Here is a 26356-nt window from a genome sequence, read left to right on the forward strand (position 1 = left end):
GTTAACCCACCTGACGATTGTCCTTCTTTTATTGAAATGACAGTCAAATTAGATCATCGATTACACGAGCGACGTGGGGAAAAAGGAAGAGGCTTAGCTTCAAAATATGTCCTGATCCGTTCAGAGAAAAAAGAGGTCAAAGACACAGTAGAACCCATGCAGATAGGTAGTGTGAGAGGTCCGTTAACCGCAGAGGAAAAAGACAAGAGACGCAAAAACAATCTCTGTTTATATTGTGGCAAAGGAGGACATTACGCCAAAGAATGTCCGGTGAGACCTAAGAACCCCATAAGGAGAATTGCCAGTGGCTCTCAGAAACAGGAAAACTAACACACTTGAAGAATGAAGAGATCGCTTCTTCAAGTGGTAAAGAAAACCAGATCTCGCCCCCAAAACACTTATTTGTCAAACATTTCTCGCTCAATGTCACTTTTATACATACTACTCAGAATAGAGGTGACATGTCGGTACTTCTCGATTCGGGAGCCACAGGTAATTTTTTTGACATAAAACTCGCTCAAAAGTTAGGTTTCCCTTTCATCCCGAAGGAACACCCTGAGCCCATAAGAGCAGTAGATGGGACTGATTTATCTTCCGGTTTAATCAGGCATCAAACACCACCTTTGGTAATGGTAATGAGTAATGGGCATTCTGAACAAATAGTGTTTGATTTAATTGATGCGCCTAATTTCGGCGCTATTCTTGGTATTCCTTGGTTACAGGTACACAATCCGCAGATAAATTGGGCCACGAGAGAAGTGGCGTTACACTCTCCATATTGTCGTTTGCACTGTTACCAGGAAGCAATAGATGAGAGAACCCCTCTACAATGTGTCTTACATAACATCGCTGTGACTGAAAAGGTGCCGACGGAATACTTGGAGTACCAAGCAGTGTTTAATGAAATTGAAGCCACCAAATTACCCCCTCATCGCAGTTACGACTGTCGCATTGATTTAATACCAGGGGCAGATTTACCTAGTAGTAGAATATACGCTCTTACGCCCTCTGAGACTACGTATTTAAGAGAATATCTTGATGACATGTTAAAGAAGGGTTTTATCCGTCATTCTACATCCCCAGCCTCATCGCCTCTATTTTTCATAGACAAAAGAGAAGGAGGCCTGAGAGCCTGCCTGGACTACAGAGCCCTCAATAAGATTACTATAAAAAACAAATACCCACTCCCCCTCATTCCTGTTCTCCTCGACCAACTGAGAGGAGCAAAGATATTCACGAAAATAGACCTCAGAGGAGCCTACCATCTCATTAGAGTTAAACAGGGGGATGAGTGGAAGACAGCCTTTAGAACAAAATTCGGTCTTTTTGAGTACTGTGTAATGCCCTTTGGCCTGTGCAATGCCCCTGCGGCGTTTCAGTATTTCATTAATGATATACTCAGAGAATACCTGGACATCTTTGTCATAGTATACATTGATGACATACTGATCTTCTCCCAGAATGAAAACGACCATGTTGACCATGTAAAAAAGATCCTGAGTAAATTGCAAGAAAACCAATTGTATGCTAAATTGGACAAAAGCACCTTCCACACAAAAGAAATTGACTTTTTGGGGTTTATCATCAATCCAGAAGGAATAGTCATGGATCCTCAAAAAATTCAAGCCTTCTTAAAATGGCCGAGCCCCTCTTCTGTTAAAGAAGTTCAATCCTTCTTAGGATTCGCCAATTTCTATCGGCGTTTTATTGACCATTTTTCGGACTCGGTAGCACCCATAACCAGGTTGTTACGGAAGGGAGTCCCCTTTCATTGGTCAGATGACGCAGAACAAGCGTTCCAGAAACTAAAAGCCAAGTTCACTTCCGCGCCTGTGATTAAACACGCAGACAACACCCAACCCTTTTTTGTGGAAGCAGATGCTTCTCAGTATGCCGTAGGGGGAGTGTTATCACAAAGAGACATCAATACTGGACAATTACACCCCATTGCGTACTACTCCAAGACCTTACTACCTGCTGAACAAAACTATACCATTGGAGAAAGGGAACTATTGGCCATTAAATTAGCCTTCCAGGAATGGAGACATCATCTCTTAGGCTCTCCCCATGTAGTGACCATCTACTCTGATCATAAAAACCTCCAGTTTTTCAGAACAGCTAGAGCCCTCACTCCTAGACAAATGAAATGGGTGTCTTTCTTTAGTGAGTATGATTTTGTCATTACCTATCGGCCGGGACTCCAACAAGGCAAAGCAGATGCACTATCTCGTTTGGGGCACACTATTGAAAAGACAGGTGATCCTGCCCTCCCGATCATACCGGTACACAAAATCATTGGTGTAGGAGATACCAATAGACCCTTCCTGGAAGAATTAAAAGTCTTGTATGGTACTATTCCTCCGTTGCAGTGGGTAAAAGACAAAGACAACACTATTGTGGAGGACTTGTATTACCATAAATCCAAGCTATTTATCCCCACACAGGCTTTACAGAACAAATTATAGAATGGTGTCATGACAGCTTGCTAGCGGGTCACCCAGGGAGAGTGAAGACTCAAAATCTATGCGACAGATGGTTTTGGTGGGAGAACATGGCTCAAGATATCCAGTTGTTCGTTAAGGCTTGCTCTAATTGTGCTAGACAAAAGGCGTCTCATTGTGCACCCACAGGATTATTAAAGACAATAGCTGTTCCTTCTTCACCTTGGCATACACTTAGCATGGACTTTATTACTGAGTTACCCCGATGTCAAGGTTACAACACCATCTATGTAGTAGTCGACATGTTATCCAAAATGGCTCACTTCATTCCCCTAAAAAAGATTCTTTCAGCCAAGGAATTAACACAGGTGTTCTTAGAACAAATAGTAAGACTCCATGGTTTGCCTTCTGTGATTATTTCTGACAGGGGTCCACAATTCGTATCCAAATTCTGGCGAGGGGTATGTTCAACACTTGCCATTGATCATAGGTTATCTACAGCATACCACCCACAAACAGACGGACAGACGGAGAGAACCAACCAAACCCTAGAACAATATCTCCGCTGTTTGCTTACCACTATCTCTTCTACTTGGGTTCAAGCTCTGCCTTTAGCGGAATTCGCATATAACAATTCACAACATTCTGCTACAGGGGTATCTCCTTTTTATTTTAATCATGCTCAACACCCTAGAATGCTTCCTTTGGTCTTGGATCAAACCCCAGCTTTAGTCCCAGCACTAGAAGAACAACATAAACTGATCAAAGATGTGTGGGAAACAGCGAAAGGTGAATTGCATAAAGCCAAAGAAGCCATGAAACAACAGGCAGATAAACACAGGAACCCACTTATACTGTAGGAGAGAAAGTCTGGCTGTCCACTAAGAACCTTAGAATGGAAGGGTCGAGAAAATTCCAACCCCGATTCATAGGTCCCTTTCCGATAGTAAAAGTCGTTTCCCCAGTAACCTTGAAACTACAATTACCCCCACAAACCAAGATACACCCTGTTTTCCATTGTTCATTACTAAAAATTTACCTACCCCCTGTGAATCCAGACACGCCTCCCCCTCCTCTAACCATTCAGGGAGAAGAAGAGTATGAAGTCCAGAAAATATTGAACTCCCGTAGAGTCCGGGGTAAACTACAATATCTAGTGGATTGGGTAGGCTACCCACCTGAGGATAGGTCATGGGAACCAGCAGAACATATCCATGCTGCCAGACTGATACGAGAATTTCACACAACACATCCTACTAAACCTAGACCCATGAATAGGCCTTTAGGGAGGGGTACTGTTAGGGGATTGAGAGCAGCTACGAGGGCTAGACATTGACATGTGTTTGACTAGTCACCCCGTGTCTCTTTTCATCCACTCCCTCAGGGGCCAACACATCCTGCACTTTGGAGACGATCCCTTCTGCATGTAAAGGGACGCTCTACAATGATGCTGACGCTTGGCTTACTGCCGTGACCACGCCCCCCCCATTTCTCCTGTTCCGTGTTGGTGTTCGCCATTGATCCTAGCGAGACACTGGTTTGCTGATTTCCTCCCCTTCATTTTCCCGCTCGCCGAAGATTGCATTCGGGGAGATTGCCGAGATAGCTACATCGGCGCGGAATTCTCCGCCTACCAACTTCAGTTCTCCGGTTAACTTGGAAATCGGGTCCTTGTTCCCATTTCGCACCGCTGGTGCTAGACGCGGCTGGAACGCCGAAGTTTGTGTTTCTTATCTCTCGACCCCCGTTACCTCCGCACCGGTTGGTGCACATTTTTGGCTTGCAAGCCGCGTTTTTCTTTGCCCAAGCTTACGGAACGCTGTGCCTGGTGATAGCCCTAATACTTGGCTCTGCGATTCCTCATTGCTCGTTTACTTTTCTTTTTTCCCTATATGAGAGTGTGTTGCTCCGCCTAGTTCAAGGTATTGGGCCGGGCTTTGCCTCTCTTGTGCGAGTAGATGCTCCGCTCTTCGGCGCCCCAGAAGAGCCGGCCATTACTCCGCAATTCCTTAAGTTACACTCCTTGAGTTACTTCTTTGGCACTTTTACTTTTGGTCTGCATGGTTGTATGTTGTGTGAGTGCGATATAGAGTAGCTTTTCCCCCATCCCTCAGAACTCCTATCTCCTTGAGTTCCATATGCTAACCCCGCTACTCTTCAAGGACATTACGAGACTCACTTGGGGTAAGTGGAATACCATGCTATGTTAATCACATGTCAATGTATTACCAAGATGGTTTATAATGCAGTATAGTGGTATATTCTTATTGTTTCCTTTCTCAGCACTGTACGACCGTCTTGAGACCAGACAGACCTGTTACCCCCCTGCACTAACCCACCCCACGTATGGGGAGAGTGGTGGACACTCCTTGGAATTTTCCCCCATACTTTTAGAGAACAGCCTATAGGATTGTATGTTCTTCATCAGTCCTGTAGTTGTTTTTTAGAGGTTAAGGGGATTTCTCTTCACTCCTGTGGATTGCTGGCATCTGGTTCTCGAGTCCTGACAGAAAGCCAAGCCCACGTATTTTCGTCCACCCGAGTGAAGATGAATCCTGACAGTACAGAGATAGATATGGATACTAGGTTACACACCCCCACTATGGAAGAATTAGCCACAGCTGTAGTGGAACTCCAGGCAGAAGTAGGGAGATTGCGTCAGGAGAATCAAAGGTTACAAACCGAAGCATTGCATTCTAAAACCCTGGAGTACAGAGACCCTGGCACTATCCCAAAAAGTAGGAAAAGTTATATCCAACCTGCGAAATTCACAGTACCCTCAAATCCCACTGGAGCTGAAGCCAGAGTAGAGGGTGAGCTGACCCCTGTACAAGTAACAGTCCTTACGCCGAGTCCTGTTCCATTAGCTATGCCTGAACGGTTTTCAGGCGATAGCTCTAAATTCAATGTGTTTGTAAATCAATGCCAGCTCCAGTTTTTGTGTAAACCGTCGTCTTTTCCCAATGACGCTGCTAAAGTTGCCTTTGTGATCTCTTACCTGGCAGGCAACGCGGCAGAATGGGCGGTCCCCTTGATAGAGTCTAATGATCCTCTTTTGAATGACTACACCTCTTTTCTAGACAAGATGAAAAGTCTGTTTGCTAAACATACCTATATGCAAGCCAGTGACAACGAACTCTTAAATCTCAAACAGGGAAATAAAGACCTTTTGTCCTACATAACCAATTTTAACAGACTTGTCGCAGAAACACATTGGCCAGAAGATAAACGAACTTCCCTATTCTATAGAGGATTAGGGGATGAATTGAAAGATTTATTGTCCCAGATTGTTAACCCACCTGACGATTGTCCTTCTTTTATTGAAATGACAGTCAAATTAGATCATCGATTACACGAGCGACGTGGGGAAAAAGGAAGAGGCTTAGCTTCAAAATATGTCCTGATCCGTTCAGAGAAAAAAGAGGTCAAAGACACAGTAGAACCCATGCAGATAGGTAGTGTGAGAGGTCCGTTAACCGCAGAGGAAAAAGACAAGAGACGCAAAAACAATCTCTGTTTATATTGTGGCAAAGGAGGACATTACGCCAAAGAATGTCCGGTGAGACCTAAGAACCCCATAAGGAGAATTGCCAGTGGCTCTCAGAAACAGGAAAACTAACACACTTGAAGAATGAAGAGATCGCTTCTTCAAGTGGTAAAGAAAACCAGATCTCGCCCCCAAAACACTTATTTGTCAAACATTTCTCGCTCAATGTCACTTTTATACATACTACTCAGAATAGAGGTGACATGTCGGTACTTCTCGATTCGGGAGCCACAGGTAATTTTTTTGACATAAAACTCGCTCAAAAGTTAGGTTTCCCTTTCATCCCGAAGGAACACCCTGAGCCCATAAGAGCAGTAGATGGGACTGATTTATCTTCCGGTTTAATCAGGCATCAAACACCACCTTTGGTAATGGTAATGAGTAATGGGCATTCTGAACAAATAGTGTTTGATTTAATTGATGCGCCTAATTTCGGCGCTATTCTTGGTATTCCTTGGTTACAGGTACACAATCCGCAGATAAATTGGGCCACGAGAGAAGTGGCGTTACACTCTCCATATTGTCGTTTGCACTGTTACCAGGAAGCAATAGATGAGAGAACCCCTCTACAATGTGTCTTACATAACATCGCTGTGACTGAAAAGGTGCCGACGGAATACTTGGAGTACCAAGCAGTGTTTAATGAAATTCAAGCCACCAAATTACCCCCTCATCGCAGTTACGACTGTCGCATTGATTTAATACCAGGGGCAGATTTACCTAGTAGTAGAATATACGCTCTTACGCCCTCTGAGACTACGTATTTAAGAGAATATCTTGATGACATGTTAAAGAAGGGTTTTATCCGTCATTCTACATCCCCAGCCTCATCGCCTCTATTTTTCATAGACAAAAGAGAAGGAGGCCTGAGAGCCTGCCTGGACTACAGAGCCCTCAATAAGATTACTATAAAAAACAAATACCCACTCCCCCTCATTCCTGTTCTCCTCGACCAACTGAGAGGAGCAAAGATATTCACGAAAATAGACCTCAGAGGAGCCTACCATCTCATTAGAGTTAAACAGGGGGATGAGTGGAAGACAGCCTTTAGAACAAAATTCGGTCTTTTTGAGTACTGTGTAATGCCCTTTGGCCTGTGCAATGCCCCTGCGGCGTTTCAGTATTTCATTAATGATATACTCAGAGAATACCTGGACATCTTTGTCATAGTATACATTGATGACATACTGATCTTCTCCCAGAATGAAAACGACCATGTTGACCATGTAAAAAAGATCCTGAGTAAATTGCAAGAAAACCAATTGTATGCTAAATTGGACAAAAGCACCTTCCACACAAAAGAAATTGACTTTTTGGGGTTTATCATCAATCCAGAAGGAATAGTCATGGATCCTCAAAAAATTCAAGCCTTCTTAAAATGGCCGAGCCCCTCTTCTGTTAAAGAAGTTCAATCCTTCTTAGGATTCGCCAATTTCTATCGGCGTTTTATTGACCATTTTTCGGACTCGGTAGCACCCATAACCAGGTTGTTACGGAAGGGAGTCCCCTTTCATTGGTCAGATGACGCAGAACAAGCGTTCCAGAAACTAAAAGCCAAGTTCACTTCCGCGCCTGTGATTAAACACGCAGACAACACCCAACCCTTTTTTGTGGAAGCAGATGCTTCTCAGTATGCCGTAGGGGGAGTGTTATCACAAAGAGACATCAATACTGGACAATTACACCCCATTGCGTACTACTCCAAGACCTTACTACCTGCTGAACAAAACTATACCATTGGAGAAAGGGAACTATTGGCCATTAAATTAGCCTTCCAGGAATGGAGACATCATCTCTTAGGCTCTCCCCATGTAGTGACCATCTACTCTGATCATAAAAACCTCCAGTTTTTCAGAACAGCTAGAGCCCTCACTCCTAGACAAATGAAATGGGTGTCTTTCTTTAGTGAGTATGATTTTGTCATTACCTATCGGCCGGGACTCCAACAAGGCAAAGCAGATGCACTATCTCGTTTGGGGCACACTATTGAAAAGACAGGTGATCCTGCCCTCCCGATCATACCGGTACACAAAATCATTGGTGTAGGAGATACCAATAGACCCTTCCTGGAAGAATTAAAAGTCTTGTATGGTACTATTCCTCCGTTGCAGTGGGTAAAAGACAAAGACAACACTATTGTGGAGGACTTGTATTACCATAAATCCAAGCTATTTATCCCCACACAGGCTTTACAGAACAAATTATAGAATGGTGTCATGACAGCTTGCTAGCGGGTCACCCAGGGAGAGTGAAGACTCAAAATCTATGCGACAGATGGTTTTGGTGGGAGAACATGGCTCAAGATATCCAGTTGTTCGTTAAGGCTTGCTCTAATTGTGCTAGACAAAAGGCGTCTCATTGTGCACCCACAGGATTATTAAAGACAATAGCTGTTCCTTCTTCACCTTGGCATACACTTAGCATGGACTTTATTACTGAGTTACCCCGATGTCAAGGTTACAACACCATCTATGTAGTAGTCGACATGTTATCCAAAATGGCTCACTTCATTCCCCTAAAAAAGATTCTTTCAGCCAAGGAATTAACACAGGTGTTCTTAGAACAAATAGTAAGACTCCATGGTTTGCCTTCTGTGATTATTTCTGACAGGGGTCCACAATTCGTATCCAAATTCTGGCGAGGGGTATGTTCAACACTTGCCATTGATCATAGGTTATCTACAGCATACCACCCACAAACAGACGGACAGACGGAGAGAACCAACCAAACCCTAGAACAATATCTCCGCTGTTTGCTTACCACTATCTCTTCTACTTGGGTTCAAGCTCTGCCTTTAGCGGAATTCGCATATAACAATTCACAACATTCTGCTACAGGGGTATCTCCTTTTTATTTTAATCATGCTCAACACCCTAGAATGCTTCCTTTGGTCTTGGATCAAACCCCAGCTTTAGTCCCAGCACTAGAAGAACAACATAAACTGATCAAAGATGTGTGGGAAACAGCGAAAGGTGAATTGCATAAAGCCAAAGAAGCCATGAAACAACAGGCAGATAAACACAGGAACCCACTTATACTGTAGGAGAGAAAGTCTGGCTGTCCACTAAGAACCTTAGAATGGAAGGGTCGAGAAAATTCCAACCCCGATTCATAGGTCCCTTTCCGATAGTAAAAGTCGTTTCCCCAGTAACCTTGAAACTACAATTACCCCCACAAACCAAGATACACCCTGTTTTCCATTGTTCATTACTAAAAATTTACCTACCCCCTGTGAATCCAGACACGCCTCCCCCTCCTCTAACCATTCAGGGAGAAGAAGAGTATGAAGTCCAGAAAATATTGAACTCCCGTAGAGTCCGGGGTAAACTACAATATCTAGTGGATTGGGTAGGCTACCCACCTGAGGATAGGTCATGGGAACCAGCAGAACATATCCATGCTGCCAGACTGATACGAGAATTTCACACAACACATCCTACTAAACCTAGACCCATGAATAGGCCTTTAGGGAGGGGTACTGTTAGGGGATTGAGAGCAGCTACGAGGGCTAGACATTGACATGTGTTTGACTAGTCACCCCGTGTCTCTTTTCATCCACTCCCTCAGGGGCCAACACATCCTGCACTTTGGAGACGATCCCTTCTGCATGTAAAGGGACGCTCTACAATGATGCTGACGCTTGGCTTACTGCCGTGACCACGCCCCCCCCATTTCTCCTGTTCCGTGTTGGTGTTCGCCATTGATCCTAGCGAGACACTGGTTTGCTGATTTCCTCCCCTTCATTTTCCCGCTCGCCGAAGATTGCATTCGGGGAGATTGCCGAGATAGCTACATCGGCGCGGAATTCTCCGCCTACCAACTTCAGTTCTCCGGTTAACTTGGAAATCGGGTCCTTGTTCCCATTTCGCACCGCTGGTGCTAGACGCGGCTGGAACGCCGAAGTTTGTGTTTCTTATCTCTCGACCCCCGTTACCTCCGCACCGGTTGGTGCACATTTTTGGCTTGCAAGCCGCGTTTTTCTTTGCCCAAGCTTACGGAACGCTGTGCCTGGTGATAGCCCTAATACTTGGCTCTGCGATTCCTCATTGCTCGTTTACTTTTCTTTTTTCCCTATATGAGAGTGTGTTGCTCCGCCTAGTTCAAGGTATTGGGCCGGGCTTTGCCTCTCTTGTGCGAGTAGATGCTCCGCTCTTCGGCGCCCCAGAAGAGCCGGCCATTACTCCGCAATTCCTTAAGTTACACTCCTTGAGTTACTTCTTTGGCACTTTTACTTTTGGTCTGCATGGTTGTATGTTGTGTGAGTGCGATATAGAGTAGCTTTTCCCCCATCCCTCAGAACTCCTATCTCCTTGAGTTCCATATGCTAACCCCGCTACTCTTCAAGGACATTACGAGACTCACTTGGGGTAAGTGGAATACCATGCTATGTTAATCACATGTCAATGTATTACCAAGATGGTTTATAATGCAGTATAGTGGTATATTCTTATTGTTTCCTTTCTCAGCACTGTACGACCGTCTTGAGACCAGACAGACCTGTTACCCCCCTGCACTAACCCACCCCACGTATGGGGAGAGTGGTGGACACTCCTTGGAATTTTCCCCCATACTTTTAGAGAACAGCCTATAGGATTGTATGTTCTTCATCAGTCCTGTAGTTGTTTTTTAGAGGTTAAGGGGATTTCTCTTCACTCCTGTGGATTGCTGGCATCTGGTTCTCGAGTCCTGACAGAAAGCCAAGCCCACGTATTTTCGTCCACCCGAGTGAAGATGAATCCTGACAGTACAGAGATAGATATGGATACTAGGTTACACACCCCCACTATGGAAGAATTAGCCACAGCTGTAGTGGAACTCCAGGCAGAAGTAGGGAGATTGCGTCAGGAGAATCAAAGGTTACAAACCGAAGCATTGCATTCTAAAACCCTGGAGTACAGAGACCCTGGCACTATCCCAAAAAGTAGGAAAAGTTATATCCAACCTGCGAAATTCACAGTACCCTCAAATCCCACTGGAGCTGAAGCCAGAGTAGAGGGTGAGCTGACCCCTGTACAAGTAACAGTCCTTACGCCGAGTCCTGTTCCATTAGCTATGCCTGAACGGTTTTCAGGCGATAGCTCTAAATTCAATGTGTTTGTAAATCAATGCCAGCTCCAGTTTTTGTGTAAACCGTCGTCTTTTCCCAATGACGCTGCTAAAGTTGCCTTTGTGATCTCTTACCTGGCAGGCAACGCGGCAGAATGGGCGGTCCCCTTGATAGAGTCTAATGATCCTCTTTTGAATGACTACACCTCTTTTCTAGACAAGATGAAAAGTCTGTTTGCTAAACATACCTATATGCAAGCCAGTGACAACGAACTCTTAAATCTCAAACAGGGAAATAAAGACCTTTTGTCCTACATAACCAATTTTAACAGACTTGTCGCAGAAACACATTGGCCAGAAGATAAACGAACTTCCCTATTCTATAGAGGATTAGGGGATGAATTGAAAGATTTATTGTCCCAGATTGTTAACCCACCTGACGATTGTCCTTCTTTTATTGAAATGACAGTCAAATTAGATCATCGATTACACGAGCTACGTGGGGAAAAGGAAGAGGCTTAGCTTCAAAATATGTCCTGATCCGTTCAGAGAAAAAAGAGGTCAAAGACACAGTAGAACCCATGCAGATAGGTAGTGTGAGAGGTCCGTTAACCGCAGAGGAAAAAGACAAGAGACGCAAAAACAATCTCTGTTTATATTGTGGCAAAGGAGGACATTACGCCAAAGAATGTCCGGTGAGACCTAAGAACCCCATAAGGAGAATTGCCAGTGGCTCTCAGAAACAGGAAAACTAACACACTTGAAGAATGAAGAGATCGCTTCTTCAAGTGGTAAAGAAAACCAGATCTCGCCCCCAAAACACTTATTTGTCAAACATTTCTCGCTCAATGTCACTTTTATACATACTACTCAGAATAGAGGTGACATGTCGGTACTTCTCGATTCGGGAGCCACAGGTAATTTTTTTGACATAAAACTCGCTCAAAAGTTAGGTTTCCCTTTCATCCCGAAGGAACACCCTGAGCCCATAAGAGCAGTAGATGGGACTGATTTATCTTCCGGTTTAATCAGGCATCAAACACCACCTTTGGTAATGGTAATGAGTAATGGGCATTCTGAACAAATAGTGTTTGATTTAATTGATGCGCCTAATTTCGGCGCTATTCTTGGTATTCCTTGGTTACAGGTACACAATCCGCAGATAAATTGGGCCACGAGAGAAGTGGCGTTACACTCTCCATATTGTCGTTTGCACTGTTACCAGGAAGCAATAGATGAGAGAACCCCTCTACAATGTGTCTTACATAACATCGCTGTGACTGAAAAGGTGCCGACGGAATACTTGGAGTACCAAGCAGTGTTTAATGAAATTGAAGCCACCAAATTACCCCCTCATCGCAGTTACGACTGTCGCATTGATTTAATACCAGGGGCAGATTTACCTAGTAGTAGAATATACGCTCTTACGCCCTCTGAGACTACGTATTTAAGAGAATATCTTGATGACATGTTAAAGAAGGGTTTTATCCGTCATTCTACATCCCCAGCCTCATCGCCTCTATTTTTCATAGACAAAAGAGAAGGAGGTCTGAGAGCCTGCCTGGACTACAGAGCCCTCAATAAGGTTACTATAAAAAACAAATACCCACTCCCCCTCATTCCTGTTCTCCTCGACCAACTGAGAGGAGCAAAGATATTCACGAAAATAGACCTCAGAGGAGCCTACCATCTCATTAGAGTTAAACAGGGGGATGAGTGGAAGACAGCCTTTAGAACAAAATTCGGTCTTTTTGAGTACTGTGTAATGCCCTTTGGCCTGTGCAATGCCCCTGCGGCGTTTCAGTATTTCATTAATGATATACTCAGAGAATACCTGGACATCTTTGTCATAGTATACATTGATGACATACTGATCTTCTCCCAGAATGAAAACGACCATGTTGACCATGTAAAAAAGATCCTGAGTAAATTGCAAGAAAACCAATTGTATGCTAAATTGGACAAAAGCACCTTCCACACAAAAGAAATTGACTTTTTGGGGTTTATCATCAATCCAGAAGGAATAGTCATGGATCCTCAAAAAATTCAAGCCTTCTTAAAATGGCCGAGCCCCTCTTCTGTTAAAGAAGTTCAATCCTTCTTAGGATTCGCCAATTTCTATCGGCGTTTTATTGACCATTTTTCGGACTCGGTAGCACCCATAACCAGGTTGTTACGGAAGGGAGTCCCCTTTCATTGGTCAGATGCCGCAGAACAAGCGTTCCAGAAACTAAAAGCCAAGTTCACTTCCGCGCCTGTGATTAAACACGCAGACAACACCCAACCCTTTTTTGTGGAAGCAGATGCTTCTCAGTATGCCGTAGGGGGAGTGTTATCACAAAGAGACATCAATACTGGACAATTACACCCCATTGCGTACTACTCCAAGACCTTACTACCTGCTGAACAAAACTATACCATTGGAGAAAGGGAACTATTGGCCATTAAATTAGCCTTCCAGGAATGGAGACATCATCTCTTAGGCTCTCCCCATGTAGTGACCATCTACTCTGATCATAAAAACCTCCAGTTTTTCAGAACAGCTAGAGCCCTCACTCCTAGACAAATGAAATGGGTGTCTTTCTTTAGTGAGTATGATTTTGTCATTACCTATCGGCCGGGACTCCAACAAGGCAAAGCAGATGCACTATCTCGTTTGGGGCACACTATTGAAAAGACAGGTGATCCTGCCCTCCCGATCATACCGGTACACAAAATCATTGGTGTAGGAGATACCAATAGACCCTTCCTGGAAGAATTAAAAGTCTTGTATGGTACTATTCCTCCGTTGCAGTGGGTAAAAGACAAAGACAACACTATTGTGGAGGACTTGTATTACCATAAATCCAAGCTATTTATCCCCACACAGGCTTTACAGAACAAATTATAGAATGGTGTCATGACAGCTTGCTAGCGGGTCACCCAGGGAGAGTGAAGACTCAAAATCTATGCGACAGATGGTTTTGGTGGGAGAACATGGCTCAAGATATCCAGTTGTTCGTTAAGGCTTGCTCTAATTGTGCTAGACAAAAGGCGTCTCATTGTGCACCCACAGGATTATTAAAGACAATAGCTGTTCCTTCTTCACCTTGGCATAAACTTAGCATGGACTTTATTACTGAGTTACCCCGATGTCAAGGTTACAACACCATCTATGTAGTAGTCGACATGTTATCCAAAATGGCTCACTTCATTCCCCTAAAAAAGATTCCTTCAGCCAAGGAATTAACACAGGTGTTCTTAGAACAAATAGTAAGACTCCATGGTTTGCCTTCTGTGATTATTTCTGACAGGGGTCCACAATTCGTATCCAAATTCTGGCGAGGGGTATGTTCAACGCTTGCCATTGATCATAGGTTATCTACAGCATACCACCCACAAACAGACGGACAGACGGAGAGAACCAACCAAACCCTAGAACAATATCTCCGCTGTTTGCTTACCACTATCTCTTCTACTTGGGTTCAAGCTCTGCCTTTAGCGGAATTCGCATATAACAATTCACAACATTCTGCTACAGGGGTATCTCCTTTTTATTTTAATCATGCTCAACACCCTAGAATGCTTCCTTTGGTCTTGGATCAAACCCCAGCTTTAGTCCCAGCACTAGAAGAACAACATAAACTGATCAAAGATGTGTGGGAAACAGCGAAAGGTGAATTGCATAAAGCCAAAGAAGCCATGAAACAACAGGCAGATAAACACAGGAACCCACTTATACTGTAGGAGAGAAAGTCTGGCTGTCCACTAAGAACCTTAGAATGGAAGGGTCGAGAAAATTCCAACCCCGATTCATAGGTCCCTTTCCGATAGTAAAAGTCGTTTCCCCAGTAACCTTGAAACTACAATTACCCCCACAAACCAAGATACACCCTGTTTTCCATTGTTCATTACTAAAAAAGTACCTACCCCCTGTGAATCCAGACACGCCTCCCCCTCCTCTAACCATTCAGGGAGAAGAAGAGTATGAAGTCCAGAAAATATTGAACTCCCGTAGAGTCCGGGGTAAACTACAATATCTAGTGGATTGGGTAGGCTACCCACCTGAGGACAGGTCATGGGAACCAGCAGAACATATCCATGCTGCCAGACTGATACAAGAATTTCACACAACACATCCTACTAAACCTAGACCCATGAATAGGCCTTTAGGGAGGGGTACTGTTAGGGGATTGAGAGCAGCTACGAGGGCTAGACATTGACATGTGTTTGACTAGTCACCCCGTGTCTCTTTTCATCCACTCCCTCAGGGGCCAACACATCCTGCACTTTGGAGACGATCCCTTCTGCATGTAAAGGGACGCTCTACAATGATGCTGACGCTTGGCTTACTGCCGTGACCACGCCCCCCCCCATTTCTCCTGTTCCGTGTTGGTGTTCGCCATTGATCCTAGCGAGACACTGGTTTGCTGATTTCCTCCCCTTCATTTTCCCGCTCGCCGAAGATTGCATTCGGGGAGATTGCCGAGATAGCTACATCGGCGCGGAATTCTCCGCCTACCAACTTCAGTTCTCCGGTTAACTTGGAAATCGGGTCCTTGTTCCCATTTCGCACCGCTGGTGCTAGACGCGGCTGGAACGCCGAAGTTTGTGTTTCTTATCTCTCGACCCCCGTTACCTCCGCACCGGTTGGTGCACATTTTTGGCTTGCAAGCCGCGTTTTTCTTTGCCCAAGCTTACGGAACGCTGTGCCTGGTGATAGCCCTAATACTTGGCTCTGCGATTCCTCATTGCTCGTTTACTTTTCTTTTTTCCCTATATGAGAGTGTGTTGCTCCGCCTAGTTCAAGGTATTGGGCCGGGCTTTGCCTCTCTTGTGCGAGTAGATGCTCCGCTCTTCGGCGCCCCAGAAGAGCCGGCCATTACTCCGCAATTCCTTAAGTTACACTCCTTGAGTTACTTCTTTGGCACTTTTACTTTTGGTCTGCATGGTTGTATGTTGTGTGAGTGCGATATAGAGTAGCTTTTCCCCCATCCCTCAGAACTCCTATCTCCTTGAGTTCCATATGCTAACCCCGCTACTCTTCAAGGACATTACGAGACTCACTTGGGGTAAGTGGAATACCATGCTATGTTAATCACATGTCAATGTATTACCAAGATGGTTTATAATGCAGTATAGTGGTATATTCTTATTGTTTCCTTTCTCAGCACTGTACGACCGTCTTGAGACCAGACAGACCTGTTACCCCCCTGCACTAACCCACCCCACGTATGGGGAGAGTGGTGGACACTCCTTGGAATTTTCCCCCATACTTTTAGAGAACAGCCTATAGGATTGTATGTTCTTCATCAGTCCTGTAGTTGTTTTTTAGAGGTTAAGGGGATTTCTCTTCACTCCTGTGGATTGCTGGCATCTGGTTCTCGAGTCCTGACAGAAAGCCAAGCCCACGTATTTTCGTCCACCCGAGTGAAGATGAATCCTGACAGTACAGAGATAGATATGGATACTAGGTTACACACCCCCACTATGGAAGAATTAGCCACAGCTGTAGTGGAACTCCAGGCAGAAGTAGGGAGATTGCGTCAGGAGAATCAAAGGTTACAAACCGAAGCATTGCATTCTAAAACCCTGGAGTACAGAGACCCTGGCACTATCCCAAAAAGTAGGAAAAGTTATATCCAACCTGCGAAATTCACAGTACCCTCAAATCCCACTGGAGCTGAAGCCAGAGTAGAGGGTGAGCTGACCCCTGTACAAGTAACAGTCCTTACGCCGAGTCCTGTTCCATTAGCTATGCCTGAACGGTTTTCAGGCGATAGCTCTAAATTCAATGTGTTTGTAAATCAATGCCAGCTCCAGTTTTTGTGTAAACCGTCGTCTTTTCCCAATGACGCTGCTAAAGTTGCCTTTGTGATCTCTTACCTGGCAGGCAACGCGGCAGAATGGGCGGTCCCCTTGATAGAGTCTAATGATCCTCTTTTGAATGACTACACCTCTTTTCTAGACAAGATGAAAAGTCTGTTTGCTAAACATACCTATATGCAAGCCAGTGACAACGAACTCTTAAATCTCAAACAGGGAAATAAAGACCTTTTGTCCTACATAACCAATTTTAACAGACTTGTCGCAGAAACACATTGGCCAGAAGATAAACGAACTTCCCTATTCTATAGAGGATTAGGGGATGAATTGAAAGATTTATTGTCCCAGATTGTTAACCCACCTGACGATTGTCCTTCTTTTATTGAAATGACAGTCAAATTAGATCATCGATTACACGAGCTACGTGGGGAAAAGGAAGAGGCTTAGCTTCAAAATATGTCCTGATCCGTTCAGAGAAAAAAGAGGTCAAAGACACAGTAGAACCCATGCAGATAGGTAGTGTGAGAGGTCCGTTAACCGCAGAGGAAAAAGACAAGAGACGCAAAAACAATCTCTGTTTATATTGTGGCAAAGGAGGACATTACGCCAAAGAATGTCCGGTGAGACCTAAGAACCCCATAAGGAGAATTGCCAGTGGCTCTCAGAAACAGGAAAACTAACACACTTGAAGAATGAAGAGATCGCTTCTTCAAGTGGTAAAAAAAACCAGATCTCGCCCCCAAAACACTTATTTGTCAAACATTTCTCGCTCAATGTCACTTTTATACATACTACTCAGAATAGAGGTGACATGTCGGTACTTCTCGATTCGGGAGCCACAGGTAATTTTTTTGACATAAAACTCGCTCAAAAGTTAGGTTTCCCTTTCATCCCGAAGGAACACCCTGAGCCCATAAGAGCAGTAGATGGGACTGATTTATCTTCCGGTTTAATCAGGCATCAAACACCACCTTTGGTAATGGTAATGAGTAATGGGCATTCTGAACAAATAGTGTTTGATTTAATTGATGCGCCTAATTTCGGCGCTATTCTTGGTATTCCTTGGTTACAGGTACACAATCCGCAGATAAATTGGGCCACGAGAGAAGTGGCGTTACACTCTCCATATTGTCGTTTGCACTGTTACCAGGAAGCAATAGATGAGAGAACCCCTCTACAATGTGTCTTACATAACATCGCTGTGACTGAAAAGGTGCCGACGGAATACTTGGAGTACCAAGCAGTGTTTAATGAAATTGAAGCCACCAAATTACCCCCTCATCGCAGTTACGACTGTCGCATTGATTTAATACCAGGGGCAGATTTACCTAGTAGTAGAATATACGCTCTTACGCCCTCTGAGACTACGTATTTAAGAGAATATCTTGATGACATGTTAAAGAAGGGTTTTATCCGTCATTCTACATCCCCAGCCTCATCGCCTCTATTTTTCATAGACAAAAGAGAAGGAGGCCTGAGAGCCTGCCTGGACTACAGAGCCCTCAATAAGGTTACTATAAAAAACAAATACCCACTCCCCCTCATTCCTGTTCTCCTCGACCAACTGAGAGGAGCAAAGATATTCACGAAAATAGACCTCAGAGGAGCCTACCATCTCATTAGAGTTAAACAGGGGGATGAGTGGAAGACAGCCTTTAGAACAAAATTCGGTCTTTTTGAGTACTGTGTAATGCCCTTTGGCCTGTGCAATGCCCCTGCGGCGTTTCAGTATTTCATTAATGATATACTCAGAGAATACCTGGACATCTTTGTCATAGTATACATTGATGACATACTGATCTTCTCCCAGAATGAAAACGACCATGTTGACCATGTAAAAAAGATCCTGAGTAAATTGCAAGAAAACCAATTGTATGCTAAATTGGACAAAAGCACCTTCCACACAAAAGAAATTGACTTTTTGGGGTTTATCATCAATCCAGAAGGAATAGTCATGGATCCTCAAAAAATTCAAGCCTTCTTAAAATGGCCGAGCCCCTCTTCTGTTAAAGAAGTTCAATCCTTCTTAGGATTCGCCAATTTCTATCGGCGTTTTATTGACCATTTTTCGGACTCGGTAGCACCCATAACCAGGTTGTTACGGAAGGGAGTCCCCTTTCATTGGTCAGATGACGCAGAACAAGCGTTCCAGAAACTAAAAGCCAAGTTCACTTCCGCGCCTGTGATTAAACACGCAGACAACACCCAACCCTTTTTTGTGGAAGCAGATGCTTCTCAGTATGCCGTAGGGGGAGTGTTATCACTAAGAGACATCAATACTGGACAATTACACCCCATTGCGTACTACTCCAAGACCTTACTACCTGCTGAACAAAACTATACCATTGGAGAAAGGGAACTATTGGCCATTAAATTAGCCTTCCAGGAATGGAGACATCATCTCTTAGGCTCTCCCCATGTAGTGACCATCTACTCTGATCATAAAAACCTCCAGTTTTTCAGAACAGCTAGAGCCCTCACTCCTAGACAAATGAAATGGGTGTCTTTCTTTAGTGAGTATGATTTTGTCATTACCTATCGGCCGGGACCCCAACAAGGCAAAGCAGATGCACTATCTCGTTTGGGGCACACTATTGAAAAGACAGGTGATCCTGCCCTCCCGATCATACCGGTACACAAAATCATTGGTGTAGGAGATACCAATAGACCCTTCCTGGAAGAATTAAAAGTCTTGTATGGTACTATTCCTCCGTTGCAGTGGGTAAAAGACAAAGACAACACTATTGTGGAGGACTTGTATTACCATAAATCCAAGCTATTTATCCCCACACAGGCTTTACAGAAACAAATTATAGAATGGTGTCATGACAGCTTGCTAGCGGGTCACCCAGGGAGAGTGAAGACTCAAAATCTATGCGACAGATGGTTTTGGTGGGAGAACATGGCTCAAGATATCCAGTTGTTCGTTAAGGCTTGCTCTACTTGTGCTAGACAAAAGGCGTCTCATTGTGCACCCACAGGATTATTAAAGACAATAGCTGTTCCTTCTTCACCTTGGCATACACTTAGCATGGACTTTATTACTGAGTTACCCCGATGTCAAGGTTACAACACCATCTATGTAGTAGTCGACATGTTATCCAAAATGGCTCACTTCATTCCCCTAAAAAAGATTCCTTCAGCCAAGGAATTAACACAGGTGTTCTTAGAACAAATAGTAAGACTCCATGGTTTGCCTTCTGTGATTATTTCTGACAGAGGTACACAATTCGTATCCAAATTCTGGCGAGGGGTATGTTCAACGCTTGCCATTGATCATAGGTTATCTACAGCATACCACCCACAAACAGACGGACAGACGGAGAGAACCAACCAAACCCTAGAACAATATCTCCGCTGTTTGCTTACCACTATCTCTTCTACTTGGGTTCAAGCTCTGCCTTTAGCGGAATTCGCATATAACAATTCACAACATTCTGCTACAGGGGTATCTCCTTTTTATTTTAATCATGCTCAACACCCTAGAATGCTTCCTTTGGTCTTGGATCAAACCCCAGCTTTAGTCCCAGCACTAGAAGAACAACATAAACTGATCAAAGATGTGTGGGAAACAGCGAAAGGTGAATTGCATAAAGCCAAAGAAGCCATGAAACAAAAGGCAGATAAACACAGGAACCCACTTATACTGTAGGAGAGAAAGTCTGGCTGTCCACTAAGAACCTTAGAATGGAAGGGTCGAGAAAATTCCAACCCCGATTCATAGGTCCCTTTCCGATAGTAAAAGTCGTTTCCCCAGTAACCTTGAAACTACAATTACCCCCACAAACCAAGATACACCCTGTTTTCCATTGTTCATTACTAAAAAAGTACCTACCCCCTGTGAATCCAGACACGCCTCCCCCTCCTCTAACCATTCAGGGAGAAGAAGAGTATGAAGTCCAGAAAATATTGAACTCCCGTAGAGTCCGGGGTAAACTACAATATCTAGTGGATTGGGTAGGCTACCCACCTGAGGACAGGTCATGGGAACCAGCAGAACATATCCATGCTGCCAGACTGATACGAGAATTTCACACAACACATCCTACTAAACCTAGACCCATGAATAGGCCTTTAGGGAGGGGTACTGTTAGGGGATTGAGAGCAGCTACGAGGGCTAGACATTGACATGTGTTTGACTAGTCACCCCGTGTCTCTTTTCATCCACTCCCTCAGGGGCCAACACATCCTGCACTTTGGAGACGATCCCTTCTGCACGTAAAGGGACGCTCTACAATGATGCTGACGCTTGGCTTACTGCCGTGACCACGCCCCCCCCCCCATTTCTCCTGTTCCGTGTTGGTGTTCGCCATTGATCCTAGCGAGACACTGGTTTGCTGATTTCCTCCCCTTCATTTTCCCGCTCGCCGAAGATTGCATTCGGGGAGATTGCCGAGATAGCTACATCGGCGCGGAATTCTCCGCCTACCAACTTCAGTTCTCCGGTTAACTTGGAAATCGGGTCCTTGTTCCCATTTCGCACCGCTGGTGCTAGACGCGGCTGGAACGCCGAAGTTTGTGTTTCTTATCTCTCGACCCCCGTTACCTCCGCACCGGTTGGTGCACATTTTTGGCTTGCAAGCCGCGTTTTTCTTTGCCCAAGCTTACGGAACGCTGTGCCTGGTGATAGCCCTAATACTTGGCTCTGCGATTCGTCATTGCTCGTTTACTTTTCTTTTTTCCCTATATGAGAGTGTGTTGCTCCGCCTAGTTCAAGGTATTGGGCCGGGCTTTGCCTCTCTTGTGCGAGTAGATGCTCCGCTCTTCGGCGCCCCAGAAGAGCCGGCCATTACTCCGCAATTCCTTAAGTTACACTCCTTGAGTTACTTCTTTGGCACTTTTACTTTTGGTCTGCATGGTTGTATGTTGTGTGAGTGCGATATAGAGTAGCTTTTCCCCCATCCCTCAGAACTCCTATCTCCTTGAGTTCCATATGCTAACCCCGCTACTCTTCAAGGACATTACGAGACTCACTTGGGGTAAGTGGAATACCATGGTATGTTAATCACATGTCAATGTATTACCAAGATGGTTTATAATGCAGTATAGTGGTATATTCTTATTGTTTCCTTTCTCAGCACTGTACGACCGTCTTGAGACCAGACAGACCTGTTACCCCCCTGCACTAACCCACCCCACGTATGGGGAGAGTGGTGGACACTCCTTGGAATTTTCCCCCATACTTTTAGAGAACAGCCTATAGGATTGTATGTTCTTCATCAGTCCTGTAGTTGTTTTTTAGAGGTTAAGGGGATTTCTCTTCACTCCTGTGGATTGCTGGCATCTGGTTCTCGAGTCCTGACAATGTGTTGTTGGATTTGCCTGTGGAAAGACAATTCATGAGTAGAATACCTCTGTCTGCCGATATTCATGTGCCTCTATGACAAATATGACTCTACCACCTCTCGATGATAGGCCATTTTCTATAAGCTTAATAGCTATATTTTTCCTCACGTTTTCCGGGATGATTATAGCATCCGGGTCATTTTGTTGGAGACCTGTGTCGTCTAAACCTGGTCGGGCTGTAGTCCTTGCAGCTCCACTATTCTCTTTGTCGCTAACTTGCATTTTGTTGCAAGTTTTGCAGAGAAGGTTTTACGGAAATAAAGATAAGGTGCACAATATTTTGGACCACTGTATCCTTCAACATTGAACAAACCAAAAACTAATACATAGGATTTTCGTCCTACTTAGTTGTGGCGGATATTTTATCCTTTAATCCACTCCAGACGTCTATTGGAGTATTTACGGGATAAAAGGGGTCTCTGTGAAAAGCACAACTGAGTTACTCTAGTACCGAGCGTTAAATTAGTGCCTTACCAAATGTTGGGCGCCATGTAGTGTAGTTCCTATATTCCCAATAGGTTCTACGCATTGGAATAGTATATCCTATAGATCAGACGTAGGACTGAGGTCGACTAGGTCTCTATCGAATATACTAGACTTAATTGTGTGTGCCATCTAGCACAGAGGTCACTAGAAACTTTCTCGAATTCACAAGAAGGGATTAGTCTCTTACAACCGCATAAACATGACAACTTTGTTTCCCCAAGATAAAACGTATCTTCAGAGTCGTGGAAACAATAGATAGATATTTCACTCAGTCAATGGTGCATGCTTCGTTTCACTAGAGGTGCAGAGAAAGTAGAAAGACGGGCATTTTCAATAAAAGGTTTTATTGAACAGTCTTCTTTCTCAAGCATGAAAAATGAACTGCTACAATAGTAAAACTGTTTGTAAAATAGAATACGTACAGTATAAATAGTAGAATAAAATAATACTGTAAGAGCATTGTATGGTTCCTAAACCATATATAAATACATACATAAATAACAGAGGCTAAAAGTACTCAACTGGTGCTTCTAAAATACGCCTACCCCGGTGTACCTAACCTAAGCTTAGTACAAGGGAGGAAGTAAGTGAGGTGTAGCATAAATGTAGTATTCTTTTGCCAAGAATCTGCCCAAGATTTCTCTAAGGGTCTAATCAGCTTCGTACCTTAGTTTAGAATGGAGAAGGCTGGTCTCGGGACTCAATTTCCCAACAACCCGCATGGGTAGCTTGGAAACACTGGAGCTGGATTTCTCGGCAGGAGAAAAGACAGCGTCTCTCTCAGTGTGTCTGCTGCACTTGCTGTAGCAGGGCGCGTCGGGCAAGTAGATAGTCGAACTGCTCAAAATCACCGTGTGTTTGCTTGGGCGAGTGTGGGCATATTTATACCTTGAAGGTGCCGACTTTGACGTACAGTTGGACATAATAACGTCATCAAAGAGTTTCAGTTCTTTGAAAACTCCATGAGTTCTTGGGTAAATCAATAGTCAAGCAAGGGGAAGTCCCTGACTGCTGAAGGCGGGTTTTTCCAAGAAATTGTTGTGGATTTTCTGAACTAGTGGAAGTAGCCCTGCCGTATTTGGACTGCATGAGCTATGCCTAATACGGTTAGGATTTCTATGCCTATATAAGGATATGGTGATTTATTCCCATATAAGGGCATGAATCAGGAAATTTACAATAGGGTCCTAAAATGATACATAACAGCAGGATCGCAATCTTACGCTTACCAAAAATACGGCGCTAAATCTATGAAATTACACGTTTTTTTATTCTCCTTAGTTCTAGGTAACTTACTCAACAAACAAAGCTTTACTCAGAATGACTCGGAGATAGGTGCCCGAAAAGTCATTAATTAAAGAGAGGACTTTCTGTCCTAAACTGTGATACATCCCACAGTCCCACATCATATGATAAAATTCTGCATGAAAGAATCTACAGTGTGCACAAAGGTCAGCGGCCTCAGGATCTAGCCTGGCAATTCCAGCTAGAGCAAAATAAGTTTGGTGCAAGAAAAAAAAAAAACGGACTACCTCTGCGAGGCCCGAAAATAGAGCCCGATAGAGACCTGTTTCGAGGCCCCCTTAAAATAACTGCCGGTGCTCAGACCCGGCCCACTTAAAGCCCTGGTTACTACCTTATTGCCCATGAAACGTGTTCCCTTGTAAGAGCCGCCCTTTTTCCCAGGTCTAAAAACTGGTGCTCTGAGAACCTGTTCAACAAACCACAGCAAAGCTCTTCTTGAAGGAATTGTAAGAGAGGCCCCTTTTCAGCCATTCTCGGCAAACAGTGGGCAGAAGAATGAAAAAGATTTGACTGTTTGCCTAGCAGACGTCAGACAAAGGATTGAATCATATAATGTTGCAAACAGATATTCAGCGCTGGAGCAGCCCCTGGTGCCTTAATCTGTTCTCAATGTCCTGGAAGCACCAAAACAACCGGGAGGATGATCTGGAGAGCACAAAAAGTGGAAGACAAAGAGGTGTGCCAGTTTCTGCCTCTGGTTCACTGAGCGACCTCCAGTCTGCTCAAGTGACTGCTGTATGTCTTTGAATCTTCCATGTATTCCCCCGACACCACTAGCCCTCGATATATGTTGATTAAGCAATTGCGGTGGGACGCTTCTCAATGAACTCATCTGGCCACGGCGCAGGATGCGCTTTGGGAGAGAGGCCAGAAATACAAGCCTCAGAATGCCCTGAACTGCTTACGAGGTAGGGAGCCTCAGCAGCGCGCCTGTCGGAAACTTAAAGAACTCATCTGCCTCACAGGATGCGTCCAGGCACTTCCAACATAGCGAACAGCACAAGCTCAACATCAACTATTTTTTTTTACTAATGTAGCCGGTACAAAAGCGCGACATTAATACCAGTGTAGAGAACATGAAAACATAACATTGCAAAAAAGCTAAATTAACAAAACAAAGAAGAAAACAAAAAAATGGAAGGGAAAGAGTAACATAAGAACGAAATATAGGAGAAATGGCAGCCAAAGAAAGCAGGAAACAAAAAAAGACGGAGGTGGCAGCAACCATAGGATGGCAGGGACCGTGACGCCAGGAGGTGGGTTTCAAAAGCAGAAGGGAGGAGGAGGCAGCTGTAGCCAAAACAGACCTCGGTCTTTGAATGCACATCAAATAAAAGAAAGATTTACAGCCCTGTTTATAACAGAGCTCTGTAAACCACAAGCACTTGTCTTGAGTGATCCATGTTAAAGAAAGAAATAGTGCTCACAAGCTCTAAGTAACAACACATGCAACAGGGGCAGACCCTGAAAATGGGCGGAGCTTTTAAGCCCATATCCTGGATACAGCATGTCTCTCTCAGTTAGCGCAAGCGCTGCCTAGGCGAGACCTAAAAAACGCGCAATTAGGCACAATGTACATGGAGGTTGGAGACTGCTGAGAACAGGCAGTGGAAACTGAAGAAGTTCGGAACACTAGACCCCTAAGTTACAGACTCATCATTATACCCAATTTCTGGTTTTGGATATACTTCTGGGTTCTGGGGGCAGAGTTGCATTTATTTATATTTCTGGCATAAATACTTTGCATGAAAACATGTTATGAGTTGTTGTGTCTCTCTGCTTTCATACCAGTTTGCACTTGTTATCTATCACTCATATTTATTGTTTTCTTTCCTCTCCGTTCCCTTGTAATAGGCCATTAGCCCTTCCTTTTGCCCTGGTGATGTACTTTTTTGCTCTCTCTCTTGCTCAGTTACCTCCTAGGTCTAACCAGTAGGTTTGCCTTGGCATGCTTGGGTTTTCAGCGGGACCCCTGGTCTATTTAAGGCTCAATACAGCAACATTCACTGCTGAAACCGGTAAACGTCTCAAAACTCTAATTTATGGTATGCACTCACCCTGGCTGAAGTCTGCACTTACCTGTGTCCTCTGCCTCCCACTCAAGGACTTCTAGATGTTCCTAGCTCCCTAACATTGGAGTTGTGTTTGGCTGTCCCTCAATTGAAATAACTCCATTCTAAAGAGTGAGAGCTAGTCCTTAGTATCTTGGTCTTTCACTTCCCTTCCCTGTTTTCTGAAGATTTCCACTGTGGCAGGCAAATACATCCTGCCCGTCTGTGTAGGCATAATGGGATGTAAGGTCCTTTCAGTAGGTCTGAATCTCAAGAATCTGACAGGACCGCTGGTACTTTGCATTCTGGTCAGAGTTGTGTTCTGCTGT

Source organism: Lissotriton helveticus, chromosome 11 (assembly GCF_964261635.1).
Source record: "Lissotriton helveticus chromosome 11, aLisHel1.1, whole genome shotgun sequence".
Taxonomy (NCBI): Eukaryota; Metazoa; Chordata; class Amphibia; order Caudata; family Salamandridae; genus Lissotriton; species Lissotriton helveticus.